Source organism: Microtus pennsylvanicus, chromosome 10 (genome assembly GCF_037038515.1).
Source record: "Microtus pennsylvanicus isolate mMicPen1 chromosome 10, mMicPen1.hap1, whole genome shotgun sequence".
Taxonomy (NCBI): Eukaryota; Metazoa; Chordata; class Mammalia; order Rodentia; family Cricetidae; genus Microtus; species Microtus pennsylvanicus.
Window position 1 is genome coordinate 111,437,076 of NC_134588.1, and position 26,623 is coordinate 111,463,698.

A 26,623-nucleotide genomic window follows, 5' to 3' on the forward strand; every position below is an offset into this window, starting at 1 on the left:
CCCAAGGCACTACTTCACCGTGTAGCCAAGGAAGAGGACTCATACCAAGAGGTGATGGATGTCATGCTTCCCTGACAGGACACACTTTTTTTTTCCGTGTCTGTAGGTGACCAACTCCTGTAGTCCCAGAGGAACCCGAAAAAGACCCTAATGAGAAAATCTGAGGTTCTACATAGTTGAAAGTTTTCATTTTCAAACAGAAGGGTCTCTCTCCTATCAGGTATAGGTGGGAAGGGGAGCAGGCAAAAGCAAGCAAGCAAACTAAACAACAATAAAAACAACAAGGCTGCTCTCATGGCTGGTGAGCTTTTACTAAATGTGGGGACATTACTAGTCACCTAATAGAAAGTTGTTCATTGTGGATTCCTTCTAATGCACAGGTGTGTGTGTGTGTGTGTGTGTGTGTGTGTGTGTGTGTGTGAGAGAGAGAGAGAGAGAGAGAGAGAGAGAGAGAGAGAGAGAGAGAGGCATCTCTGTCTGTAAGGTGCTTTCATCGGTATTTCTGTGTAACAGGGAACAACCATTAAATCCAAAGCACAGGTCTGTAATCCCAGCTACTGAGGCAGGGGGATGGAAAATCCAAGCTTAGCCTGGGTAACTTACTGAGACCCTGTGTCAAAAATAAAATTAAGGAGGACTGTAGATATGGTTCTGTGATAGAGTGCTCGCCTAACATGTGTTAGGCTGTGTGCATCATATATATTTATAACACACACACACACACACACACACACACAAACACACAGGGTCTCCTCTTCTCCATTCACTTAAGAAGTGAAGTTGGGGGCAAGCCTTGAAGAAGGCCTGTGGTAAAACTAGTCAGCAATGAAAATGCTCCATCCTCTTGCAATGCTTCTATGCCACCCTGCCCAGGTTTGGGAGAGTGTGCCATAGACCCTGGAGTGAGGGTCCAGGATAGAGAACACTCTTAGAAACTGCTTAGTTTGAGATTAGACACGACCCCCCCGGGTGGGGGTGGCTCTAATTTAGCTCTGGCTCTTGGTGTACCTGTGTTAGCAAAATAGGGGAAAAGGAGAGGCAGGTAGGCCAAAGGGCTTGAAGCAGGGGGTGGGGTGGGGAGGAAGGGGAACCAGCTGGCCAGAAAATTGCAAAGGTCACTGATGCAATCTTGCAAAAGCCTGCTTAACCTTCCCTGTTAGAGTCTAGAGGCAGAGGGGAAAGGGTGCCATTCTTAGGGGTTCGAGGTCATTGTCCAGACTCAGAAGGCAGCATTACTGACACCCCCTTGGTCTGCTACTAGTCTTTCAGGGCTTGTCAAAGGTGGGAATTGGCCAAGGTCATGAAAGTTTGGAAATTAAAGTTCACACTTTAGTTGATACATAAGTGATCAAGGTAACCACAGGCCAAATGGGGATTATCCTTGGAGAAACATGACTTGGCTTACTATTCTTTTAAACTTGTTGAGCCGGAAAGCCCTGGAAGGAGGATTCGAGCCAAGTTTAACTTCAGTCTTGGCATTGTTCTTAAATCTTCCTGATAATTTTGGAGCACTCCTAGTAGCTGGCGGCAGTGACTGTGGAGCTTCCCCAATGACCATGAGGGTTCCAGACACAGTGGCTTCTGGGAAAGAATATGATGTATACCTTGACAGGAGAGTACCCGCTTGGCTTCCCCTCGGAAGGTGAGTCAGCCCAGTTTCTGACCCAAAACCCTAGAACTGACTGGGCAGCACGTATTTCCCGTGTTTCTGTAATTTAGACCTCAGACACAATCTGTCTCAGCCACAAAGTCGTAATTCAGCTGGGGTTCCCCTTCTCCAGGGCTCTGTCAGGTGAGCGTCTTTCTTCCCTCTAAAATAACCTGACCTTGACCCCTGACTCCGCTAGCTTGCCCCAGTGCCTAGATAGCACAGCACACAGATTAGGGTCACTGTTGGATTTGGTGGTGCCTGTTGAGGGAACATCAGGGGCTGAAGCAGATCACAGGGGCAGAAACATAAAAGATCTAGGGTCAGTCATGTCTTGAGGTTTTTCAGCACAACTCTGTCTGCTGGAGAAAGACCCCTTGGCTTTCAGACGGGAGACGAGGAGGTTAGGGAGGGCTTGGGAATGAAACAAAGAGCTTGACTTGGCTGATACCAGTTTTAGAAGGACAGGTCTCTGCTACATTTGGGTCAGACACAGATTACGATTTAAGATCAAACCCAACCACAAGGTGACCAACATTCTGTTTGACTGAGGGTTGCTGAGGGCTTCCCATGTTGAAGCTGAGACAGTCCTGAGCAGGATGGACAGCTATCCCCCTTTTTGAGTTAGTCCATTTTCTGTTACTGATGTGTAGTACTGTGTGGGTCAATTTAGCTCATGCTTCTGGAGCTCCAAGGTCAAGGATCTTTTTTCTGAGGTAGATTATGGATAAAATAAAAGGTGTGAGTGTGCATCTGTGTTTATAAAGCTTGTCTAACCGTAATCACTTCTTTAAACACTACATTTCCTTAATCTCTCAAATGGATGTTACACTTCAACACTTAGAGTCCTGGGGTGTCACTCAAACCTTACAGTCTACCCCACGTTCACTTCTCATCCTTTCAGTTTAAATTTTACCTAAATTTCATTTTATTTTTCAAGCCCTTTTCTCGATACACTGAAAGATCAGTAGCATCTGGTGAGGAAAAACCCACAAAGGGTCAGCTTCTCGTTCAAGGGTGAGCTGAGAGCAAGAGCTGTCCCACAGCCATGCTTCCGCTGCTGAGGCAGGGGACAGCGGGCTCCCAGACAGACTGTTGAGTTGTGATTGCTCTTGTCACCATTATCCTTATGCAGAAAACCACTGTCCGCCCTGGGATTCCAGAAGCCTGAAGGAAGCGGATTGTCAGTGGGCATAGTATGAACTATCTTTGTATTTTACACCCAACTTAAAAACATTTATACTCCTCAGTTCCACCCCACTCGTGTGTGTGTGTGTGTGTGTGTGTGTGTGTGTAGGGGGATTGCATGTATGTGGAGGCCAGAAGGCAACCTTGAGTGTCATTCTTTGGGATACTGTCCACCTTCTTTCTTTGAGAAAGGGTCTCTTATTAGCCTGGAATCCACCAATTCTACCAGACAGGCTGGCTACTCAGCTCCAGAGACCCACCTGTCTCCCCAGTGCTGAGATTATGCACTACCAACCTGGCTGCCTCCTCCTCTTCCCCCTCCTCCCCTTCCCCCTCCCCTCCTCCTCTTCCCCCTCCCTCTCCCCCTCTCTCCCCTCCTCCTCCTCTTTTTCTTAGCAGAGCCAATCTCCTATTCAAATCGAGTGCTTTATCACCTAAGCGGTCTCTCCAGCTCTCCTTAATGGCATCAGTTTCCTATCAGTCCAAAGGGAGGGCTTCCTGGCACTCAAGCCTCAGTGGATAATTTAGGGCTTGTTTTGCTACATTGGGATTGAACACAGGTTCCTATGTATGCTGGACGTGTGCCTTGCTACTAACCCACAGCCCCAGATAGGCAAATTTACACTTCTGGCCTTTATCTCCTCTGCGTTTGCCCGTTAGAGTTGTGCCATTCAGACACTTGCATGTGGATTCCCTGGAGTTGTTACTTAGCACGCTTGATCTGACACGCTCACCTTCCTGCACTCTTCCAAACCCAGCCCACTCTCAGAATCCATGTTCCCGGCAGATGTACTTCCACTTACCGCTTCTTTGGCTTTAGATCCCATGTCAGTTCCTCGGCGAGGCCGTCCTAAGCACGCCATCTCGCAAGACCCACTCAGTGCCTTTGCTTGGTGGGTTGAAAGAATTGGCATCTAAATTCTATATTGTCTTCCACTCCCACTGGGGGACACATTTCATGAGGGCTAGAACTTTGCTTTGCTCTTCAGCAGTTAGCACAACCTTTAGCGTACAGTAGGTCCTCAGTAGGTAAATGTGGGTTTAATGACTAGATTATGAAACTCAGCAAGGAGAGCCCTATGAGGTTCACACACAGTCGGGTGTTTGATCGATACTCACAAAAAAGCATCTGGGTTTGGGGAGAGAGAGCTTTTGTCACTAATTCCATCTAATCCATCCCAAACATGATCACTGAATGAATAATTTCCCCAAACATTCATTTTTTATTTTTGTTGCCTGATTAAAATGTGAACTAGTGAGCTCCTGGCCTCTGTGTGCTGACTTTGCATATCCTGATGTTCTCTGTATTCGGAACCTCTTAGATGTGGTCTTTCTGCTGGTCTGACGTCACCTCTTGTTCTCCTCCCATAAGATCCCCGTGCACCCCATGGGGAGCTGAGAGAGGTTTTAAGGCACAGTCTATTGTCTGTGCTGCTGTGGTCGGGCCTACCAACTCTCACTCTTCCCAGACTGCCTCGTGCTTTCTCCTTGAAAAGCTAGGGTCCTCTTCTGCCTTCCCCGTGAGCTCCTAGAAGCCACCCCTTCCCTTGCCAGCACACTGTGCTCCGTCCTTTCTGTGAATCTTAGCTGCCCGCATGGCTCCAGCCGCGGGGCTTGGCACTAGAACACACACTCGTTCCTACAGTGCTCTCATTGTCTGTGTCTTGTCTTTTTGCCTCCTTTCCGCATATAGGACCAGACCTCTGTACTTTCACGGTGTGAACCTATAGCAGGGGCTCAGCCAGTATTAATTACATTGATTTAAAAGCCAGGGCTGGGACAGATGGCAAACTGACCTGTTAGACCCTCTTGGGAGGTTATTTTAGGCTCAGTGGCCCTTCCCTGGCTTACAGCCTTGGGGTTGAAATTGCCCAAGAGCTGGCAATTTGCCTTGGCTCCCTCAACTCTGGCCTCCTCACCTTTCGTTTCCATCCTCAGCTTACTGTCCAGCGTCCAGTTCTCTGGATTGCTCTGGGGCACCCTTGCAGCCTGCCTACAAGGCACTGAACTCCAGTTTGAGTCAAACAGAGTCACCAGCTGCTAGAGCAGGCAGGATGTTCTGGGACCCCCATACTGCTCAGGATCCACTGGCCTCTGCTGTCAGAGTTTGAATGGCAATAGGCGGCTTTACAAGTCTGATTCAGGTCAAAAACCTTCCCTAAGCTTCCGGGGGAGTTAGGTATAAGAGTATGGGATGTGGGTTGAGCAGACTTGGGCTCATTCAAGTCCCGCCTTTTCTGCTCACTGAAGTCTGACCTTGGACAAGTGACTGGGCTTCACTGACTTCTGTTTTCTTGTCTACAAAGTGAGAGTGAAGATAATGCCCATTAAGTGGAGTGTGGTGAGGGTCAAAAGAGCTGGAGGGCTTGCTCTTAATAAGGAGCAATCTGTGCACTATTGCTATCTAGCCGTCTTGTCTCCTGAGGCAGGTTTGCAGGTATCACAGCCCCATATCCAAGCCCAGCACCTGTTCACTTCTTGGGTGACACTTAGGTAGCTTCCAGAGACATTTGCTGAAGCCATTCATATATCCAACACTACCTTATGCGTAGTTACAGGAAACAAGAGACAGACTGCTCTCGCTCTCCAGAAGTTCACAGTCCAGCAGAGGACAAGGACGTGCGCCCAAGTCCTGCGATGCACTGGACAGCACGATGCAGCAGTGCGTGTCAGGGAGACAAACAAGTAGAGAATAGATCCCTTCAGTCATCAAAGAAGGCATAGGATGAGCGATCTCTGAGCAGCTTAGGTTGTCAAAGGCTGGGCAGGCACTCATCCTGTGATGCTGGAGGGAGGGTGTAGAATTTGAGCCTGGGGGATACCTTGAAAGGACTACACATGAAAGGGGGAAGGGTGGGAAAGTCTGGTGTAGTCAATGATCAGTCAAGAGCAGTTAGGCAAGAGTAGCTACAGCATAGAGAAAGGGCTTTGGAAATTCCAGGAACTGAGACAGAAATCGTGGGCAGTACCAGATAAAGAACAGGTCATGCACAGAGTTACTTATGTGGGTCATGTATCACACACAGGAAACATGAGGTACTCTTAGCCCAGAAACACCATTTCCTTGGCTTCTGTGCTACATGTTCTCCTAGCTTTTCTCCAAGCCTGTATCTCAAGGTTCCTTTCCATCCGTTGTATCACCGTCGGAATCTCTCAGGTATCACCATCGGAATCTCTCAGGGCTCGGCCGGGAGCCTCTCTTGATGATTGATTATGTTTATTTTGTGTGTATGGTTATTTTATCTGCTTTTGTGCCTATGTACCATGTGCATACATGCCCACAGAGGCCAGTAGAAGGTTTCAACCCCTCTCCCCCCAGAACCAGAGTCACAGATGGTTGTGAAGTACCAAGCGGGTGCTGGGAACCAAACCTGGGTTCTCTGCAAGAGCATTAAGTGCTTGTAACTAGTGAAATGTCTCTCAAAATCAGATTGTTATATAAGACAACTGGTTTCAGGAAAAGGAAGTCACCCAGATGGACCAGATTTGTCAGGTGTGTCCCTCGGTGGGACCTGGTCTTCCTGAAGAAGAGAACCAAAGGCCAAGAGGATTCCAAGTGACACGGCATCTCACTTCTAGCTCTGGAGATGGAGGGGCAGTATGGATCCAGCTAGCAGCTAGTAAGGAACTGGATGTCTGTCTGTAGCCACATGAGAACAGCAGAGTCCATTCCAGAGGAGACTCAGCACAGCCCCTGGTGTCATCTCTGTGAGACCTGAGCTGCTGTGGCCAGACTTCCGTCCTACAGAAGGGGGAGCCTTAAACACGTCAGAGTTTGAAACTGCTGGGTCTGTGGCCATTTGCTGTGTGACAACAGAACAGAATCCAGGCAAAAAGATGGAGGAATGAGTGCTCGCTTCGGCAGCACATATACTAAAAATTGGAACGATACAGAGAAGATTAGCATGGCCCCTGCGCAAGGATGACACGCAAATTCGTGAAGCGTTCCATATTAAAAAAAAAAAAAAAAAAAAAGATGGAGGAATGATCAATTCCAAGCCTGATGGAGATTGACCAGGAAAATGATGGGATGGTAAGAGCCTGGCTCACACTTGTCACTGACCAGGAAAATGATCAGATGGTGAGAACCTGGCTCACACTGGTCACTGACCAGGGAAATGATCAGATGGAGAGAGCCTGGCTCAGACTGGTCAAGTACTTCCTTGCCCCTGACAAGCATTCTCTTGCATGTACTTCCTGTAGCTCCACCTTGGGGATGTAGACATAGCTGCAATTCAATGTGAACTTGATTGGTTCACATCCATCCCCCAACCAGGTTGCCTATTGTTAGACTTAAGTCCACAAAATCTTCTTTTTCTTTCTTTCTTTTTTCTTTTTAAGGCAGTGTCTCCTGTAGCTCAGACTGGTCTTGAACTCTCTACACAGCTAAGGATGACTACAAACTCCTGATTCCCTGGCTTTCACCTCCCAAATGCTGGGGTTATATGTGTATTCTAGAATCCAGAAAAACTACATGCTAACCAGGCATTTAGTAATAATTTATTATGTCCCAAAGGCAGTCACTTTGACTTCTCTCTAAAAACACTGCCCACACTTTCTTCCTTCTTCCCCAAATGACTACATCCCTTTCTTTCTTATTATGTGATGAATTCTAAGAATCTGACAGGATCTGCTTCATCTCCTCGCCCTGAAATCAGTTGCACCAGGATCCCGTTCTCTCTTGCTGACATGGAGGAAGTCTCTACACCATACAACTCAGTCCTCTTTCTCCATTTTCTTTGTCCATTTTCTTGAGGTTTTGGAGTCCATGAATGAGTTAGGATGTTTTGGGCCAAAGTTAGGAAACCCAATTAAATTGGGTTAAACAGTAAGGAAAATACATTAACTATGGATTCTAGGATTGGCTACTTTAATAGTGTGACCATCTCAAGACTTTAGGCCCTTCCCTGTGTTTGTACCATCAGCTTACCACAACCTAGCTCTCAACACCCCAACACAGAGCAATAATTTCAAACTTCGCACTCAAGATGACAATGTCCAATAAAAGAAGAGAGATGGTTCTATATCAATAAGGAAGCCCTTCCTTGCTGTGGGACAATGCTCTTGTACACTGCAAAGATTTGTCATTTGTATTGGTTTAATAAAACACTGATTGGGCCAGTAGCCAGGCAGGAAGTACAGATGGGGCAACCAGACTAGGAGAATTCTGGGAAGAAGAAAGGCAGAGATACAGTCACCAGTCAGATGCAAAGGAAATAAGATGAGAATGCCTCACTGAGAAAAGGTACCAATCCACGTGGCTAAACATAGATAAGAATTATGGGTTAATTTTAGTTGTAAGAGCTAGTTAGTAATAAGCCTGAGCTAATAAGTCAAAGTTTATAATTAATATAAGCCTCTGTGTATTTCTTTGCAGCTTAATGGCTGAGGGACAGGATGGGACAGAAACTTCTGTCTACACTTCCTACATGGGCTAAAAGTTGGAAGATGAGACTCTCACACTGAGTACCAATAAACCAGGCTAAAAATCAAAATGGCTTTTACCTCACCTCTCCTATGGCTACACACTTGTTATTTTCTCCCTATTAGAATATTATGTCTTTGCATCAGCACATAGACACTCTAATAAAATCATTTGTGCGGCTGGGACATAGCCGAGGGCATGTGCTTGTGTGCTTATCACAAATGAAGCTCTGGACCTGATCTCTAGCACTGAAAAACAAGGAATAAACATATAAACCTCTCAAAATCCAAGCCCCTTATTTTTCCCCCTGTCAATTATTGGCTATCAACCTCGTAAGTATATTAGAATCACTGGGTGCTTTGTAAAAGCTATTTTTAAAATTCTAAATTCTGTGCATGTGTCCGTGTTTGGGTATGTGCACGTGAGCGAGATGCCTGAAGGGGCCAGAAGAAGGTGTGGATCCCTTGAGCTAGAGTTACAAGTGGTTGTGAACTGCCTCTGGCCAACATAGGTGCGGGGGGGGGGGGTGCTGAGCTCAAGGCCTCTGCAGGAGCGTGTCTGTCTTCCTCCTCCTACCTTCCCTTTAGACCCCTCCTCTCACTTTATCGTTTCTGAGGAGTTTCTAAAACCCCTGAAGCTGGACCCAGACCCTTAAATCAGAAACCTCTCTGGGAAGAGAATCTCTGACATCAGCAGCTTTTAAACCTTGGCTGGTGGTTTTAGCATGTGGCCAATGCTGGAAGGCCCTTCCCTTCGCATTGGAAAAAGCCAGGGTTGTCCCATTTTCTCCCCCTTCCTTCTATATTCTTGCCCTAGGGTAGTGGTTTTCAGCCCTGTCTTCCTTCATAAGCAGTCATCATCCCAGCTTTCCCCAGAGGAACTGACTGAATATCTGGGTGATTTTAGTGTCGTCCCAGAACAGTGAACCAATGCTAGGCTACTTCTTATTCCTCGCTCAGTGTTCGATATAGAAGTGTCTTCAGCCACAACTGCTCCACTTCTGTGATGTCCAATAAGGTCACCACTAGCTACCTGTGGCTATCAAACACTCGGAATGTTGCCAAATTAATTAGTTTTACTTATTCTGGTTTATATTAGGTAGCCCCAAATTCACATGTAGTAACTGCTGGATGGGCAAACACTGTTCTATAAGCTAACAGGTACCTGTCATGTTTTGGCTTTCTCACAGGCATTGTTGTGGTCTGCACGTGAAATGTCCCATGCAGGCTCATGTGGTTCATCACACCCTCAGATGGAGGAGGAGGACATCTGAGGGTGAAGGATTTATAGTCTGCACCTGCTTGTCTGCTGTCTCTTTCCTGACAGCGGAGGCTGTGCGGCTAGCTGCCTCATGCGCCTGCTGCGACACCTTCCTCATCAGGATAGACAGCAGGTCTCCAATTCTAAGCCAGCCAGACCTGCTCAAGTTGTTTCTGTGCGATAATTTCCTAATAACAGCAGAGAGGAAAGCAACCCAAGTGTCTTTAGCTGAATACACACCAGATGGGATTCTTTTTTCGTAATTTATCTTATTTTTTATTAGTTTATTTTTAATTAAAATAAAATGGCATCATTTAACTGCACCCCTCCTTCTCTTAGCCCCTTCCACGACTTCCTTGCTCCTCAAATTCATGGCTACTTTCTCTTTAATTATTATTGTTACATAGATAAATGAACAAATATGTTAATAGAACCTGCTGGGTTGGCTTAGGGTTACTTGTGGGTACATGTTTTTTTTTTTAAAGATTTATTTATTTATTATGTATATAGTATTCTCAGTACTCTGCTTGCAAGCCAGAAGAGGGCTCAGATCTCATTACAGATGGTTGTGAGCCACCATGTGGTTGCCGGGAATTGAACTCAGGACCTTCGGAAGAGCAGGTGGTGCTCTTAACCACTGAGCCATCTCTCCATCCCTGGGTACATGTTTTTATGGTTGGCCACTTGGCAGTAGATAATCAATTATCTAGCACAGTTATCCCTGGGGAAGATTTACTTCTCCCTCTCTTTACAGCCGATATTGCCTGTAGCTGTTCCTCATCCACACGGGTGCATCAGTGGGGGTTTTCATTGTCTAGGTCTCAGACAGCCACATTGTTGCGATGTCATGAGTGGAGCTTCCCTGCCCTATCTAGAAGACACAATCTCCTAGCCGACTTCTTGGTCTTTTGGTTCTTACACTCTTCCCACTCCCCGCCCTGCCTTAGGTATGGGAACTGTGTTGTCGATGTATCAGGTGGGACATGGAACCCCACTGTTCTCCGCATTCTGACCAGCTGGGGTGCTCTGTCATGGCCTCTGCTGTCAAGAAGAAGCTTCTCCGATGAAGGGAGAGAGCTCTACTTACCCGTGAGTGTAAGGATGAGTTATTTAGACTGCAGTTAGGAACTATATTGGCTTAGGAAAGTGGCCGTAGTGGGTTCGCTAAGATCAGTGACCCCACTACCAGTGTGTCATTAGCTAGGTTTCCAGTACCGGGCGTGGTTTTCCTACTGTTAGTGGACTTTAAGTCCGATTGGACAGTTGTTGGTTACTGTCAAGATGTGTGCTTGTTGTGCCCTTAGGTCTTACATTACTGGTCATTGTTGTGCCCTTAGGTCGTACATTACTGGTCATTTTTGTGGTTCAGAGGCATCAGAGCTGGGTAGAATTGTTGATTGTTCTCCTCCCTTGGCACAGTGTCTTCTGATACTATGAAAGCTCATCCTCAGGGAGGAGACCGTAGCCTCAGGTTCTGTTTGATTCCTCCAAGTCCTGTGACCGAAGGGCATGGTGCCTTCAGCAATAAGGACTTACCTTCGACCTCTGGGAGGCAGCCAAGAGTGATGACAGTAGCCCATATTAGTTTGGGAGCCTTTTAGACGCCCCTGACCAAAAGCTTAGCAAGTTCTCAAGCCTGATGTTAGGGTTTTGGTGAGTCTATGGCTCACGCTTGGATGGGAGGGCATTATCTCCCCAGACACTGTAATTTCTGATTTTTTCCCCCTTTGGAATGTGTTTTACTCATGCTGGGAGACAACCTGATTTTACACTCAACTGCTGGAAGCCAGACATGGGAATCATCCCTTAGTCCCCCCTTCCTCACGTTGCCTCCAGCAGGTCCTGTCAAACTTACTTCAGAGGAGGACTTTGGCTCTATTCCCTTCCTCCCCGTCCTCTGCTTGCAGTCTAGGTCAGTCAGCTACTACGGCCACACAGGTCAGAGCTAGAGGCCATTGATCACCAGCACATGCTTACTGAGATCTGGGTATATATTAACACAAAGGCATTCATCCTCACAAAAATCTCTGTGAGATGGGAAAACCAAGAAGCAAAAGGCTTAATCAAGGTGTCTGGACTACAGAGCTAATAAGCCACCGAAGTGGACTTTAGACCAACTGATCCCAGCTCCATACTCTTCATGATTCTGTGCCCTGTGTTTCTGGTGGTTCATGAGGAAATCTGTCAGTGGGTCTCTAGCCTGAGTGCTACTAAAATCCCCCAAGAGCCTTTTAAAAATATCAGCTCTTCCATACCGTACCATTCCATGCCTTGTGGTGATGCTAAGGTGGAAGCATCAGAAAATCTGAAAACGTCCCCAGGATGCTTCCTGCCCACTCAAGAACCATTCCTCGATGTCCGTGTGACCTGCCCTGACTGCCTCTCCGACCTTTGCTCGCTCTGTTCCTGTCCCTCTTCCTACCCCAGAAGAACCCAAGCTCCTTCCTGCTACAGGACTTTTGGGCTGGTCCTTTTCCTGCCTGGAACAGCTCCTTCTGGTGTTGTCTGATCTGTGAGTATTAATTTGGACCTCCTAACCCCTAAGGGGATTAAGAGTCCTTCTTTCCCAGGCAAGTAAAGATAGAAAACAAGAGTAAACTTGGGCCAGAGAGATAGTTCAGAGGTTAAGATGCCCTTCCAGGGACATGAGTTCCATTCCCAGTACTGCCATGGAGGCTTACAACCTCCCGTAACTTCAGATCTAGGGATCCAGTGCCCTCTTCTGGCCTCTTCAGGCACTGGAGACACAAGTCATGCTTAGAACACATATGCAAGCAAAAAAAAAAATCCATGCACACAAGAAATTGTGCGCATTTGTGTAATTTAAAAATGTGTATAAGGAGGACCCTCTAGCATTCTGTTTTTTTTTTAAGAAAAGATATCAACTTATTACAACTTATTATTATCTGTTTTAAAATAATGAAAAGATTCAAATGAGATGCTCTCTCTCTCTCCCCCCTTTTTGTACCTAACTAAAATACATATTTATCTGGTCCAGAGACTCCAACCCCAAGCTTTCCCTCTCTCATCCTCATCCTTCCTGAGGTGGCACCTCTCTCTCCCGTGAGAACCCCTGCCTGTCTTATGATGCCACTTTTGCTTATTGTATTGAAACCTGTAAAGGGTAGCTTTGGTCTACAGTTTACTGTTCATTATTTGTGTTCTTGGCGGGGTGGTGGTGGTCATCGTTTATTTTTGTTGGATGCCAGGTTCTTTCCATCTAGGTAATACCTGGGTCAATGTAAAGATTCAAGAAGTATTCACTAGAACACCAAGTAATGAATGCAAGTTCTAGCGAAACCGTAGCAGACAGGAGGTTTATCTCTAGGCAGATTGGCTAGTTTGGATCATATGGCTGTCCTTCACTGTCACCTTGACTGGACTTAGGGGGACCACTGTGGGTGTTCCTGACTAAAGAAGAGAAAGTGTGTGAAGCACCAGCATTTCTCTCTCCTTTCCCAATCTTCCCAGACACATCTGTGCCCTCATTGACTCCATCCTGTGAGCTGTGAGCCAAGACAAATCTTCCCTTCTAGAAATTGCTTTTGTCAGGAAATTTTTGTCAATGGGGACAAGAAAAGTAACTACTGGAGATTATTCTGCAAGAGGCTATCCCCTTGAGCTGGGAAGGAAGAAGGAGGTCCCCAGCTATTAATTTTGCATGGGTTCTGGAGGGTCACTGAAGCTAATGCTTACTTTCAGGTAGTCACCCCCCCCCCCCACATACTTGTCTCTGGGGAATGGAGGAAGGACTCTGGCTCCTGCTTTGCTTGGGGGCTGAAGAGACTGTGGTCAGTGAGGAGAAAAGGTTGTAGGAAAATTAGCAGGGCTTCAGGGACAACTAGGATGAGCTTGTGTGTGAACAAGCATCTAGCTTTGTGTGTGAGCATCTAGCTCATGTGTGAGCGTCTAGCTTGTGTGTGAGGAGCATCTAGCTCATGTGTGAGTGTCTAGTGTGTGTGTGTGTGTGTGAGCATCTAGCTTGTGTGTGAGCATCTAGCTCATGTGTGAGTGTCTAGCTTGTGTGTGAGGAGCATCTAGCTCATGTGTGAGCGTCTAGCTTGTGTGTGAGCATCTAGCTTGTGTGTGAGCATCTAGCTTGTGTGTGAGCATCTAGCTTTGTGTGTGAGCATCTAGCTCATGTGTGAGTGTCTAGCTTGTGTGTGAGGAGCATCTAGCTCATGTGTGAGCGTCTAGCTTGTGTGTGAGCATCTAGCTTTATGTGTGAGCATCTAGCTTGTGTGTGAGCATCTAGCTTTGGGATTCTCAGGGTCACTGTTTCTGGGACAGTAGAAGACAGAGGCTCTTGGACAGTGGAGGAAATTAGTCACCTCAGTTACAAAATTAAACTATTGGGTAACGACATGTGCAATGCCTGTGTCCTGTGGCGTAGCAGTCTTTCTCTGAACAGTGACTGTGCCTGGCTGGCTTACTACCATGTCTCTGGGTGCCTGGCACGGGGTGGGTGCTCAGTAAATATTTGCTGACTGAATGACGGTTCTGGATGTTTTCATGTTTCTGGGTTAAAAGTCAGAAGGGTCTGCTGACAGGCAGTTCAGGTCTTGGAGATCGCGGACTTGTTGAGTAGAGCAGCTGTGTGTGCTTGGACGAACTGGGAGGATGTCACTCCAGGCACCTAGAATGTCATTAGGCTAGCACCCTGCCAAAGACCCACACAGAGAGCCTTGAAACACAGTGGACTGGACATGCAGAGGGGCTGTGGAGGACAGAGGCATTCTCTTAAGGTGTCTGAGGCGCTATGCCCAGCACAATGGACTTAAATAAAACATCTCGGACCCCATTTTCTTGGGTATTGGACTTGACTTGGCACTCACTGACCAGGGACAGAGAGGGCCTCATGCTTCTGGAGTACATATTACAGTTGGCACCCTAGAGATGGGTAGCAGTTGACAAACCTGCTTACCATGGTTCCTGATTCTATGAGGGGCAGGCATAGAATCCCCTAATCATTAATACAAGTGCTTGCCTCCTGAGCACCTATGTTCATTGGTCCATTGTACCCTCCTCCTTACAGGTCCACCTGTGCCTCTTTTCCTTCAGACCTGTGCCACCTCGCCCTGCAGGTCCACCTGTTCCCCCCACCCTGCAAATCCACCTGTGCCCCCTCACCCTGCAGGTCCACCTGTGCCCCCTCACCCTGCAGGTCCACCTGTTCCCCCTCACCCTGCAAATCCACCTGTGCCTCCTCACCCTGGAGGTCCACCTGTGCCCCTCACCCTGCAAATCCACCTGTGCCCCTCACCCTGCAGGTCCACCTGTGCCACCTCGCCCTGCAGGTCCACCTGTGCCCTTCACCCTGCAGGTCCACCTGTTCCCCCTCACCCTGCAGGTCCACCTGTGCCCCTCACCCTGCAGGTCCACCTGTGCCCCCTCACCCTGCAGGTCCACCTGTGCCCCCTCACCCTGCAAATCCACCTGTGCCTCCTCACCCTGCAGGTCCACCTGTGCCCCCTCACCCTGCAGGTCCACATCTTTCCTCACTGCCAGGGTCCCCAATGCTGGTCTTCAGTGATTCAACCCTAGAACCCCACCCTGGCCCCAGAAATATTTCAGTTTTTTATGTTCCAGCAGCACCACTCCAAGTTCTGATATTCCTCTCTTGTGCCCTAGTGATGTCTGCTAGACTATGAAGCTGACATTTGACTCAAGGTCGCAACACCTGGAACTCCACTGGCAAAGGGTCAGCCCAGCCAGAACTTTCTCAGATTCCAATTCATTTACAAAATAATAGAAAAAAATTTTGAGATTCTAGTATAATCACACCATTTAACCTTCCCTTTCCTTTCTCTAAACCATCCCATGTACCTCACCCCAACTCTCTTAAAATTCATAACCTTTTTCTTTAATTGTTATATTTATGTATTTAGTAACACACATATACACACATATACATAATGTTACTAAATACATAAACACAATCTGCTAAGTTCACATACTAGTATGCATATTTTCAGGGATGATCACTTGGAACTGGATAACCAATTGGTGTTTTCTTCCCTGGAGAAGCCCATTTCTCCTGCTCTGAGCATTCCTTGGTTGCCTTGTTCTTTCTCTAGGGTTGCGGCCCCATGAGTTTTCTGTGTCCACATTTGTATGCTTATGAGTGTTATCCTCATTCAGGTCATAGTTAGGCAGTCATGTTGGTGAGACTTCATGGGTATAGCATCTGACACGTATAGGAGACATAATCTTGCAGCAAACTCCCTATTTCTTTGACACCTACCCTCTTTCTGTCCATTCTTCCATAAAGATCCCTGAGACTTACAGAGGGAAATGGTTTCTTTTTTAACAGGAACAGGCAAAGGTGACATTGACTGCTAGCTGATCTTCCAGAGGTCCCAAGTTCAATTCCCAGCAACTACATGGTGACTCACAACCATCTAAAATGAGATCTGGTGCCCTCCTCTGGAAAGTACGCATACATGCAGACAGAACACTGTATACATAATAAATAATTTTTTAAAATCATTTTTTTTGGATTTTTTGAGACAGGGTTTCTCTGTAGCTTTTTTTTTTTTTTTTTGGTTCCTGTCCTGGAACTAGCTCTTGTAGACCATGCTGGCCTCGAACTCACAGAGATCTGCCTGTCTCTGCCTCCAGAGTGCTGGGATTAAAGGCGTGCGCCACCACCGCCTGGCATTTTTTTAAATCTTTTTTTTTTAAAATTTATTTATTAAAGATTTCTGCCTCCTTCCTGCCACCGCTTCCTATTTCCCTCCCCCTCCCCCGATCAAGTCCCCCTCCCTCATCAGCTCAAAGAGCAATCAGGAATTTTGAGTGGTACATGGTGGGTGTGTAAATTCGTGCTTTATATTCCCTTTAAGTAGCATTTTATTATTTTTGTTCTTAAGAATCTGTAGTAATTTTGTTTGTCTGAACACTTGCTAGTTGAAACATTAAAGCTGGCTACTTGTGGACACATTGATCTTGAGAGGTGTACCTATCAGTCTTGAGGCCGACTTACAAAAATTAAAGGCTGAACAATGTTAAGTATATGAATTTGAGATGTTTACAAAAAAACTCACAAACAGAGCAGAACTGGCTTCTGACTGAACTGTGTAGGAAACCCTGCTGTCAGAGGTGCGAAGAACTGACAGAAAATATCAGAAAAGCCACCACAGATCCAGAAGTCAGAGCTGAGTCTTGGGTTAGGACTTTGTCAAGCTCACAGGAAATAGAGATGGCTGTAAGGCTGAATCTGGCCTAAATGTGGTTGCAGATGGCAGGGTTAGGGAGCTGCGTGGCGTAGGCACTGAAAGGTGACTCTCAGGTGACCCTGTGTGACTCCCAGGTGACACTATGTGGCTGGCTGGGACCTTTGTGGACTTGAACCTGGAGATGATGGAGTATATTCAGGACAAAGTCTACACCAAATCCAACTCACTAATGGCGTGCTAGCCAAAACCAACACAATGACAAGGGGAAGAGGCAAAGGTCTGTGCTTGCATGTGCATCTGGGCTCACGTGTTTTAGGAACAGGGCACGCTCAAGATGGTGCAACCTGCCTTGCTAGCATTTGGCTTGAAACAGACAGTCGTTAGTGTGTCTGTCAGTACACCGTTGGTTCAGCAACTCCAGTGGGAAAAGCCTCCTGTGGCTGGCTGCATCACTGGGGTGGTCTCCAGGACAAAGCCAGGCCAGCACACTCTCTTTTGCTGCTGAACACAAGGGAACCGCTCCATTCAGCAAGCCACCCTTCGTCCAGGAGCCTGAGCCCCTTCCTGTGGGGGAATTTTATTCCGTGGGCTATTTCTTTTCCCTTCCCTTCCCTTCCCTTCCCTTCCCTTCCCTTCCCTTCCCTTCCCTTCCCTTCCCTTCCCTTCCCTTCCCTTCTCCTTCCCCTTCCCCTTCCCCCTCCCTCCCTCCCTCCCTCCCTCCCTCCCTCCCTCCCTCCCTCCCTCCCTTCCTTCCTTCCTTCCTTCCTTTCTTCTTTGGGCATGGTCTTACTCTGTAACCCACTAGCCTCCAAATCACCATGTAGCCCAGACTAGCCTCAAACTCACGGCAGCCCCCACCCCTGCCCGCTCAGCCTTCTAAATGTTGGAGTTACAGGCATTAGTCACCATACCCGACTTCCCATGGTCTGTTTCCATCTAGGCTATTCTTAGACGCAGGCTTAGTTTCCTTCTGTAGTCAGTGCCTATCTTCAAGGAGAGATTGCTGAGCAAACATCTGAGGTGAAATTTCAGCTGTCCGAGGAGAGAGTTCTGATGTATAATGGAGTCACCAGCTTCTCTCAGACTGAGGGGCTTTCTGGGCTATGGAACATTTAGAGTGTCACTCACGCTAGGAGCAGCAGAACCATGAACATTCTCCCTCCACCAGGGTTTTCCTTTGGAGAGAGCTCATGGGTGATTCTCTCTGACTATAATTCACTGGAGTCTCATTGTCCATGTTGCGGGGATTCCTGGTGGGCAAATGTGATATAGGTCCAGCAAACTGAGCCCACTCCCCACAGCCATTTCTCTTCCCAGTTTCTCTGAGATATTACCATCCACAAAGTAGCCTTTGTGACATTTCTTTCAGGTGGCGCCATCCATGGGCAGGAGAAGGCCAGCTGAGGGAGCTGCGAAGAGCAAGCCAGGAGGCAGCACTCATCCCCTAGGCCTCTGCTTCAGGTCCTGCCTCCAGGTTCCTCCCCTAAGCTCCTGTCCTGACTTTCTTCCAAAGACAAATTGTGATCTGAAAGTGTAAGATGAAGTAAGTCCTTTTCTCCCCAAGTTGCTTTTGGTCATTGATGTGGGATTCCCCTCTGTATGCTGTGAATACCATTGGTTAATAAAGAAGCTACTTTGGGCCTATTGACAAGGGCAGAACTTAGGTAGACAGAGTCAGAGAGAAGCCATATATCCCTGCTGGAGCCAGATGGAACTTTAGCCGGTAAGCCACAGCCACGTGGCATCACACAGATGACTAGAAATGGGTTAAAGTGTAAGAGCTAGCCGATAAGTTAGAGCTAATAGGCCAAGCAGTGTATTAAGTAATATAGTTTCTGTGTGTTTATTTTGGGGCCGAGCCGCCAGGAACAGACAAGCTGCCTCCTCCAACAGGTCATGGTGTTTATCGCAGCAATAGAAACAATATTAGGACACTGCCTGTCCTGGTTGGTGGAGACACAAGGCTGTGAAAGTCTCCAGGTTACCACGTGGGGAAAGGAGTCCCTGCCCCTAGTGGGAGGGACCATCTTGCATGTTCCCTTATGTGAACTGCAAATAAACATTTGTCAGGTTAAGATGCTGGGACCTTGTGGGTAACTCACTGCTTTAGCATGTTGTGGTCTCGCTCCTTGACTTTGGGCAAACTGGAGGAGGATGGCAGTGCCTCCCGCAGGGTCCAGCCTCACGGAATGTGGCAATGACCACAAGAGGCACTGGGCTTATAACAAAGAGCCTGGTACACAGCTTGAACCTAGGACCTTCATTACCATCGAGGCACAATCTCGGCTGTGTTCTCTTTTGTTACCCCAGGAAGATATATAGCTGCTTCTTCTGGAAATCCTTAATTGAAGGAACAGACAAAATCTATAATGTCAGAAAGCATACATGTGCACCCCATGGTGGAATAGGCCTCTCCCTACTGCTAGCTCAGCTATTGGTCTTGTACCTTGTATGGCTCACGATGCAAGGGTCCAGCCTGGAGGATACCACCATAATGTTTGGGCACTGGGCCCTCTGCCATGTGTAAGCAACCTGCTTTGGCAGATGGGACACCTTCCACAAGGTGACCAGGTCAGAACGGCCTGGAAGTTGGAATTGGGTGAAGAGCTCTACTACATGTGAGGATGTTGGGTTCTGTAAATAAAAAGTCATTCAGGAAGCTCAGAATTTCAGAGAAGCAGTGAACACTGTAGTATAAATATGTCACATATGGTGTTTGGGGCTTATTTATACGACCAACACTTTATTTAGCTGAGAGCCAGGCGTCTGGGTTCCCACGTTTGTTGGCAGTGGGAGTTAGAGGAGCTGTGGTCCCTCATTGGTGGCACCGCCCACACAAAAGACAGATGTGACACTATTGTCATTGCATAAATACACACCGGCAACTGAACAACACCAGCTGATAGGGCCACTGTTTTCTGAGCAAATGACAGGACAATCAGAATCAGCTGGAAGACCTGCAGGAGAACAGCAGCTTTGAGAGAAGGCACTGATTTTACTCCTGTTTCTTTCTTTCCCCAAACCTAGCAAAGGGCTGGCTCCCATTAGAGTCTTTGACACTGCAGCAGGTTCTGTGAGTCTCGGTTTAGGCACCCTCCCTCCCTGTGCTCTCTCTCATTGGCTCCATGTTTACCCAGGACGTGTGTCAAGGACTCCACGGATGTAATGAGTCTTTCTCAGCCTCTGAAACAAAACTTAAGGTGGGAAGTCCGGATCTTACAAAATCTACCACCTTCTGGGAACAAACTGTGAGCCTGGGGGGCTCAGTGGGAGTGGTCAGGTAGAAGGCGGGAGGGGTGCAGTAGAGGGGACTTGTGACTCTGAACACCAATAACTCTTGTTCCCCAGGTCTGTTTTCTCCAGTGTTGATTATGCCACTGAGATATGAGAACCTAGGGAAAGAAAGAGATGGATGTCTTAGCATTGATTTCTCTATTTTCACTCTGAGTTCTTTTGCTTGAGTTGAGTTGCTTTTGTGTATGTTTGTCTCTGCCCCACTGCTGTGGGACAATGGTCTTGTACCCTGTCACTTGTATTGTTTTAATAAAATGCTGATTAGTCAGTACCCAGGCAGGAAGTAGAAGTGGAGTAATGAGAATAGGAGAATTCTGGAAAGAGGAAAGTCTCAGTCTGCAGTTGACACCCAGACGCAGAGAAACAAGATGAGAATGCCTCACTGATAAAGGTACCAAGCCATGTGGCTAACATAGACAAGAATTATGGGTTACTGTAAGGTATAAGAATTAGTTAATAAGAAGCCTGAGCTACTAGGCCAACAAGTTTATAATTAATGTAGACCTCTGTGTGTTTCTTTGGGACTGAATAGCTGTGGGACCAAGCAGGACAGAAACCTCTGTCAACACCCCACTGGTTAACAGGACCTCAGAAGCAGTCACTAAAGTTATTAAAACAAATAAACCTAAAGAATAAAACCAGGCAGAGTCTCACAGCTCTGGGAATATGGAGGCCCCAGGAAAAGAGAGGTCCCCTCTGCTGCCTCAGACATGCTGATGGAAGGGAGTTCAGTCTCAGACCTTATTACATCAGCTTCTGTTCAGTCTTTCTCTTTTGATTCTGTCTGTATGATCCCTTCAAAACCATAAATCCAAACATCTGTCACATTCTCACTTGCTCCTCTGTCTTCCCTGTCTGTAAATATTCCCACCCCTGACTCTGCTCTTTGCCTAGTCCTGTCCTGGAAGGCCAGAAGCTAAGGCCCTCCCTTCAGCCCTATTCCCAGGGTGCAGGAGAATTGTCTGTATTCTGTCAATCATGTCTTAAATAAACACTGATTGGCCAGGCAGAAAGTATAGGCCATTATCACAATTTTTTCTCAGGGTCCTCTAAAGATGCCAGCGCCCTGTACAACAGGAAGCAGTCTAGAGAATATGACACCCACATTCCCAAAAGGCAGGGTGGATGATTTTTGGTCATTCAGTGGGTTACAAATGTGGGTCATTATTTAGGGGGCTTGGTTACAAGTTGTTATTGGTCATAGTCAGGGAAAAAGCTGAGCAAAGAAGATTAGATTCAGGGATCTCTTTCTGAAGAAAGAAAGGATGGATATAGTACAGAAATGATGGGATAAAAGGGTGGATTGTTGAGTCCACTTTTGAAGTAAAGAAGAACTACTAGTCTCAAATTTTTTACATTAGTATAGATTTTTATATACAGTGATATAAATTTAAGGTTATTTTTTGTTATACTATATATATGTTTCTACTGTAGTTTAAGCTATTGTATTTGTGCGGCTCATTTAACAATGTAATGTAAACTTCTAGTCCTTGAAAGCTATTATTATAAACTATTTAAGATAATTAAAAAATTCAGGTCAGTAGTTAGTCATCTATAACAGTCAATCAAATAAACAAATCATGTTGGGTGTGTTTTCAAGATCAAACAAATATATTTTAAATATATAGATGGTCTTCAAACACTTCAATGATCTACAGATACGGCATTTAAAATGTTTTTTAAAACATAAGGCTTTTCATCACAGTGAGACACATATGCTCCTGATAGTACCAATTTACTTCTAAAAAAGGACGGTGGGCATCAAAGACCCTCCATAGGGGGTTTGCTTTCCATGTGACAAAGCTAGCCCTTTTGGACAAGAAACTACCGTTGCTTTGACTGCTGGCAGTATGTTGTCCAAATTGGGCAGGCACAACACAAAAGAAGGTGACTGCCAAACTTTTCCAAGACAAGGTAGGGAAGTCCTTCAACTCTTCCTGCTTCAGAAAAAGTCAGTCTGATATTCTAGACCTGTAGGCTGATCATGGATGCTTCAGTGTTGCAGAGGAACCTTGGGTGACTGTCTAGGCAGCCAGATATCTCTACCATTTCTATAGTTTTGGAAGTTTCTTGTTCTGCACTTCCTGTTTACTCAGGTAATATTATATCCTCGGGTCTTTGATGGGGTTAAAGACTGGATAGTTATCCAGGCGGTGGTGACACACACCTTTAATCCCGGCACTCGGGAGGCAGAGGCAGGCGGATCTCTGTGAGTTAGAGACCAGCCTGGTCTACAGAGCTAGTTCCAGGACAGGCTCCAAAGCCACAGAGAAACCCTGTCTCAAAACGACAACAACAAAAGACTAGATAGTTATAGTTACAGTTTTCCTAATAAGCAAATTCAGAAAAGAAACTCTCACAAAGGAGGTATAAATATATAGGATTGAGAGACATCAAAGCTTAGTCATTTATCTAAAATAAGGTTTTGAGGTCTAAAAATATAGTTTTGTGTTGATAATACAAGTTAGGATAAAAATTAATTGGGCCCAAAACTTTTGACTCACCAAGATAGGCTATATTATGGAGTATTTTCACTGAATTTACCAAATACAGATAGACTGGACATTATAAATATAGTTTTTAACCTGATAATTGTTATTACTGTAGTGTTAGAGTTAAACCCTTTCATTGTTATTTAGACAAAAAGGGAGAAATGTAGAATATTTGTACACTGTGTCAAGATGTATTGCTGTGGTTGGTATTAAAAAAAAGCTGGATGGAAAATAGTCATTCAGTAGAGATGGGCGGGACTTCCGGGTAGAGGGAGATCTCTGGGAAGAAAAAAGGCAGGGTCACCAGCCAGATGCTGAAGAAGCAGGATGGGCATTACAGAGTAAAGGTAACACAGCCACATTAAAGAACACAGATTAAAAGATATGGGTTACTTTAAGTTATAAGAACTGGTTATTAACAAGTCTAAACTAAGGCCGAACTTTCATAATTAATAATAAGCCTCTGTGTTATTATTTGTGAGCTGGTGGCCCAAAGAAAAATCTATCTACACTGCCATACAGTCTAGCCCCAAGTTTTGCCAAGTTTGAGTAGCGGGACGGGAGCTAGGGCAAGTCTGTGCACAGACCGTGTGGAGCACAGTCACTGCAGAGAGTGCTGATTACGAGCCAGACAGGCCAGGCGTACCCTGCTCCTTCCTCCCCAGACACGGGGCTTCTGCTTCCCATACTCAGCACTAACTGTTAGGCTGACAGTAGGAGCTTAAGCTTGTCTCTAGTAGACTTTTATGGACCGTTTAGACTTAAGGCCCCGTGGGCAGTCTTCTGCAGCATGGGGGGCAGATCTTCATCTGCCCCTGTCCTATCTCACGCTACACCATCCCCAGCCACACCAAACTGCCCAAGTGGCTATGGCTGCACCTTCAGAAAGGTATCCAGCTCTCCCTTCTGGGGCTGGGCAAACTTGGATGCCTTTTTGTTGTTGTTGTTGTTTTTTGATTTGTTTTGTTTCTGTTTTGAGACCGGTTTCCCTGTATAGCCCTGGCTGTCCTGGAATTCACTTTGTAGACCAGGCTAGCCTTGAATTCATAGAGATCAGCCTGCCTCTTCCTCTCAAGTGCTGGGATTAAAGGTGTGAGCCACCATTCACCTTGGTGTTTGAGATAGGGGTCTTTCACTGAAGCTGGAACTCTCTGATTTAACTGGCCTGGCCGGCAACTCCTGAGGTTTCACCTCTTTCCATATTTTCACTGCTGGGATTACCAGTTCATGCTACCAGGTCTGACTATTTTTATTTTAATTTAAGCACGGGTTCTTGGAATCCAACATAGGCCTCTATCTTTATGTGGCAAGCACTTTTCTGACTGTACCATCTCCTTAGCTCCTACTACTTGAACTACTGGATCTTGACAGGATCTAGGAAACCCGAAGACCAGAGAATCAGCAAGAATGAGGGAGGGTTTTCAGGTCACATGGCATGTCTGGGGCCTTTGGTAATGGTTAAGAATGTGGGTGCTTGAACAAACAATAAAGGCTCCAATCACTGTCCACCAGCTGGGACCCCGTGATTGAAAATGGCCTCATTTTTTTTGATGTGCAAAGTAAGGCCAGCGAGGTGCCACCCACAGTGTGGTGGGGATGCTGAATGGGTTAATGCAAAGCAAGGCAGACAGGAAGTATTCATATGGTTGCTTTAGACTGGCATGCTGATTCCAGGCCCAGCTAGCGGTATGCATCAGCCTCAGAGTCTTGTCCTGTTACTGTTGTCCCCTACCAGAGTCTGCCTCTCATCTGTGCTTTACCAAATTACCAGGACTACCGCCACGCTAGGGTTAGTCACCTTGTAAAGTCTCGGAGCCATTGCTGGAGACCATCCTGCCTCACAGACAAGGATTCAGCCATGACTCATCATACTCCGGTGGTGCCCAGACTTAGTCACCAGGGACCCTGTGCTCTGACACCCAAGTGTCAGATCCGGGATCGTACCTTTTAGTCCCCTTGTAATCCTTCCCTCCCTTTCTTCCTTCCCTTGTGATAGCTCATGGAGCAGATTCTAGATGGCCCCTTCCTAGCCGCCTGCATGGTTTGAGTCCAGCAAATGGACCATGGGGGCAATGACCTCCAGGGTCACTGCTATACTCATCAGAATCATTGCCAAGGGGGCCTGATGGGCAGGCAAAAGAGACGACACCCTTGTCAATAGAGCGCCATTTTGGCAATCCGGTGTGGGCGTTTCAAAAGACAGCACCCACTGCCGCCTGCAATGCAGAACATTCTGGTGAACACGGGTCTGTCACCATGCCTCTGAGGAGGTCACGATGAAGACCAGACCTGGGAGACTCGGGAAATTGAATGATTTATTTTGATGTCAACAGGAATCTACTATTCTACCAACCTCAAGCTCCTTCCTATAAGGTTCCGGGCGCTTGGGGAAAAAAATGAACAAATGACCAATCAGGAACCCACGTCTCCTCAGACACAGTACCCTAGTGGTGGACACAAAACAAATATGACCAATCAGGAACCCACGTCTCCTCAGACATAGTACCCTAGCGGTGGACACAAAACAAATACGACCAATCAGGAAATTTGGGGGCTGAGGCTGTAGCTCAGTTGGCAGAATGCTTGCCTAACATGCATGAAACCCTGAACTCGATCCCAGCACCATATAAACCAGCAGTGTTCCTACATGTCTGTAATTTCAGCACAAGGAGGTGGAGCAGGAGGACCAGAAGTTAAAGACCATTGCCAGGTACAAACCCAGTTCAAGGTCAGGTTAGGTTACATGAGACCTTGAGTAAATTAGGGAGTTGGTCAGAAGTTGGTGTCGACAAAAAAAATGTTTTAAGAAGAGGAGTTAAAAACCCTACTAACAGCATAGGGCAGGCGAGGTTGGGAGTAGATGCGGATAGGGAGAGTAGTTGTGGTTTTAAATATGGTGGTCAGAGGAAGCCTTGGTCAGGATTCTGGATTGGAAGAGAGGCTTGAAAGTGATGGGAGACAGTTTTGTAGATGTCCAAGGCACAAGTCTCCCAAACCACTAGAGCAGCTGGGGCAAAGGTTATGTCAGAGGCAGACCTGGTATCTTGGAGGCCTAGAGGGGAGGATGTACCACCGATGTGAAGACAGGGACGGGAGAGAGTAGGAGTGGAGAGTCAGCTCATGGGACTGTGGGCTCTGGTTTACACAATTAATCTCTGGATACACTGGGTTCTGATGCCCTGAAGCCTGTGCCAGGTGACCTGAACTTCTGGGGGCGCTTTGGAACAGCTAGTGTTCTTGAAAGTTGGGCTACTCTTGGAGGGCCTCACAAACGTCTTCTAGAACGTTCCTGTGTGGGAAGCATCTGCAGAGAAGCTGATGTTTGCCTCCTGCGAATCCAAATCTAGGACCTGCCCCAGCTTGCAAAGACTGAGACACCAAACGCTTATTTACCTGGGCTTCTGGGCTCAGAAAGGGAGGGGGGAATTTAAAGAGCCCACTCACAGTGATGCCCATCCCACTTCCCCTCTTCTGGGATTGGGACTCCCACGCCCAAGCTTTCCAGCCGACTGAGCTGATTATTATTGAGCTCTTTGTCACATCCTCTGGTGAAGGGGGAATTTTCGGAAGTCTGGACTTGGGGCATGGAAACAGACCAAGTGGTGGAAGTGGGTTCTCAAAACTCAAGGTATCAGATGTGACCCTTCTCTGCCAGAACTGATGGGGTTGCTGTGTGCCCCAAGGCACTGATGAAGGAAAGCCGTGTGTACTGACCCCACTGCAGAGTCAAACCAGACTCCACCAGCATGCTGCTTGTCCGTTTGCGAGCTGCAACGTTCCTCTGTTTGAGCTTGAGCAAAATTTGAAGCCTGGGATGAGACCCGTCCCGGTCAGCCCACGGAATGGTTTACAACTCTCCTAAGCATCTTGGACATATTCCTCGAGTGTAGAGGAACCCTTGGCACCCTGGATGGGGAGTCGCAGAGCCTGCTTATGACTGGAGATGTAGCTCTGTCAGTGGCAGAGTGCTGGCCCAGTGAGAAGCCCCGAGTTCCATGCCCAGCATGGTGTCAGTTGTGCATGGTGGGGCCCACCTGTAAGCCCTGAACTTGGGAGGTGGAGGCAGGAGGATCAGAAAATCAAGGTCATCACTGGCTTTTCAATGACTTGAAGGCCAACACTGTCTTAAAAACAAAAA

At 46.8% G+C, this 26,623-nt stretch overlaps 1 protein-coding gene and 1 non-coding gene across 2 annotated transcripts in view; both read left to right on the forward strand.

The window, feature by feature from the left end:
• Positions 1-18,242, forward strand: part of C10H1orf74 (chromosome 10 C1orf74 homolog) — a 126,852-nt gene extending 108,610 nt beyond the window's left edge. The window contains exon 2 of the mRNA XM_075989529.1: positions 18,069-18,242. The gene's annotated coding sequence lies outside the window, so the exon portion shown is untranslated. The remainder of the gene's footprint in view (positions 1-18,068) is intronic.
• On the forward strand, positions 6,686-6,793 carry LOC142859267 (U6 spliceosomal RNA). Its single transcript, XR_012912177.1, has one exon. It is a non-coding gene; the product is annotated as a U6 spliceosomal RNA (small nuclear RNA).
• Positions 18,243-26,623: the final 8,381 nt, after the last annotated feature.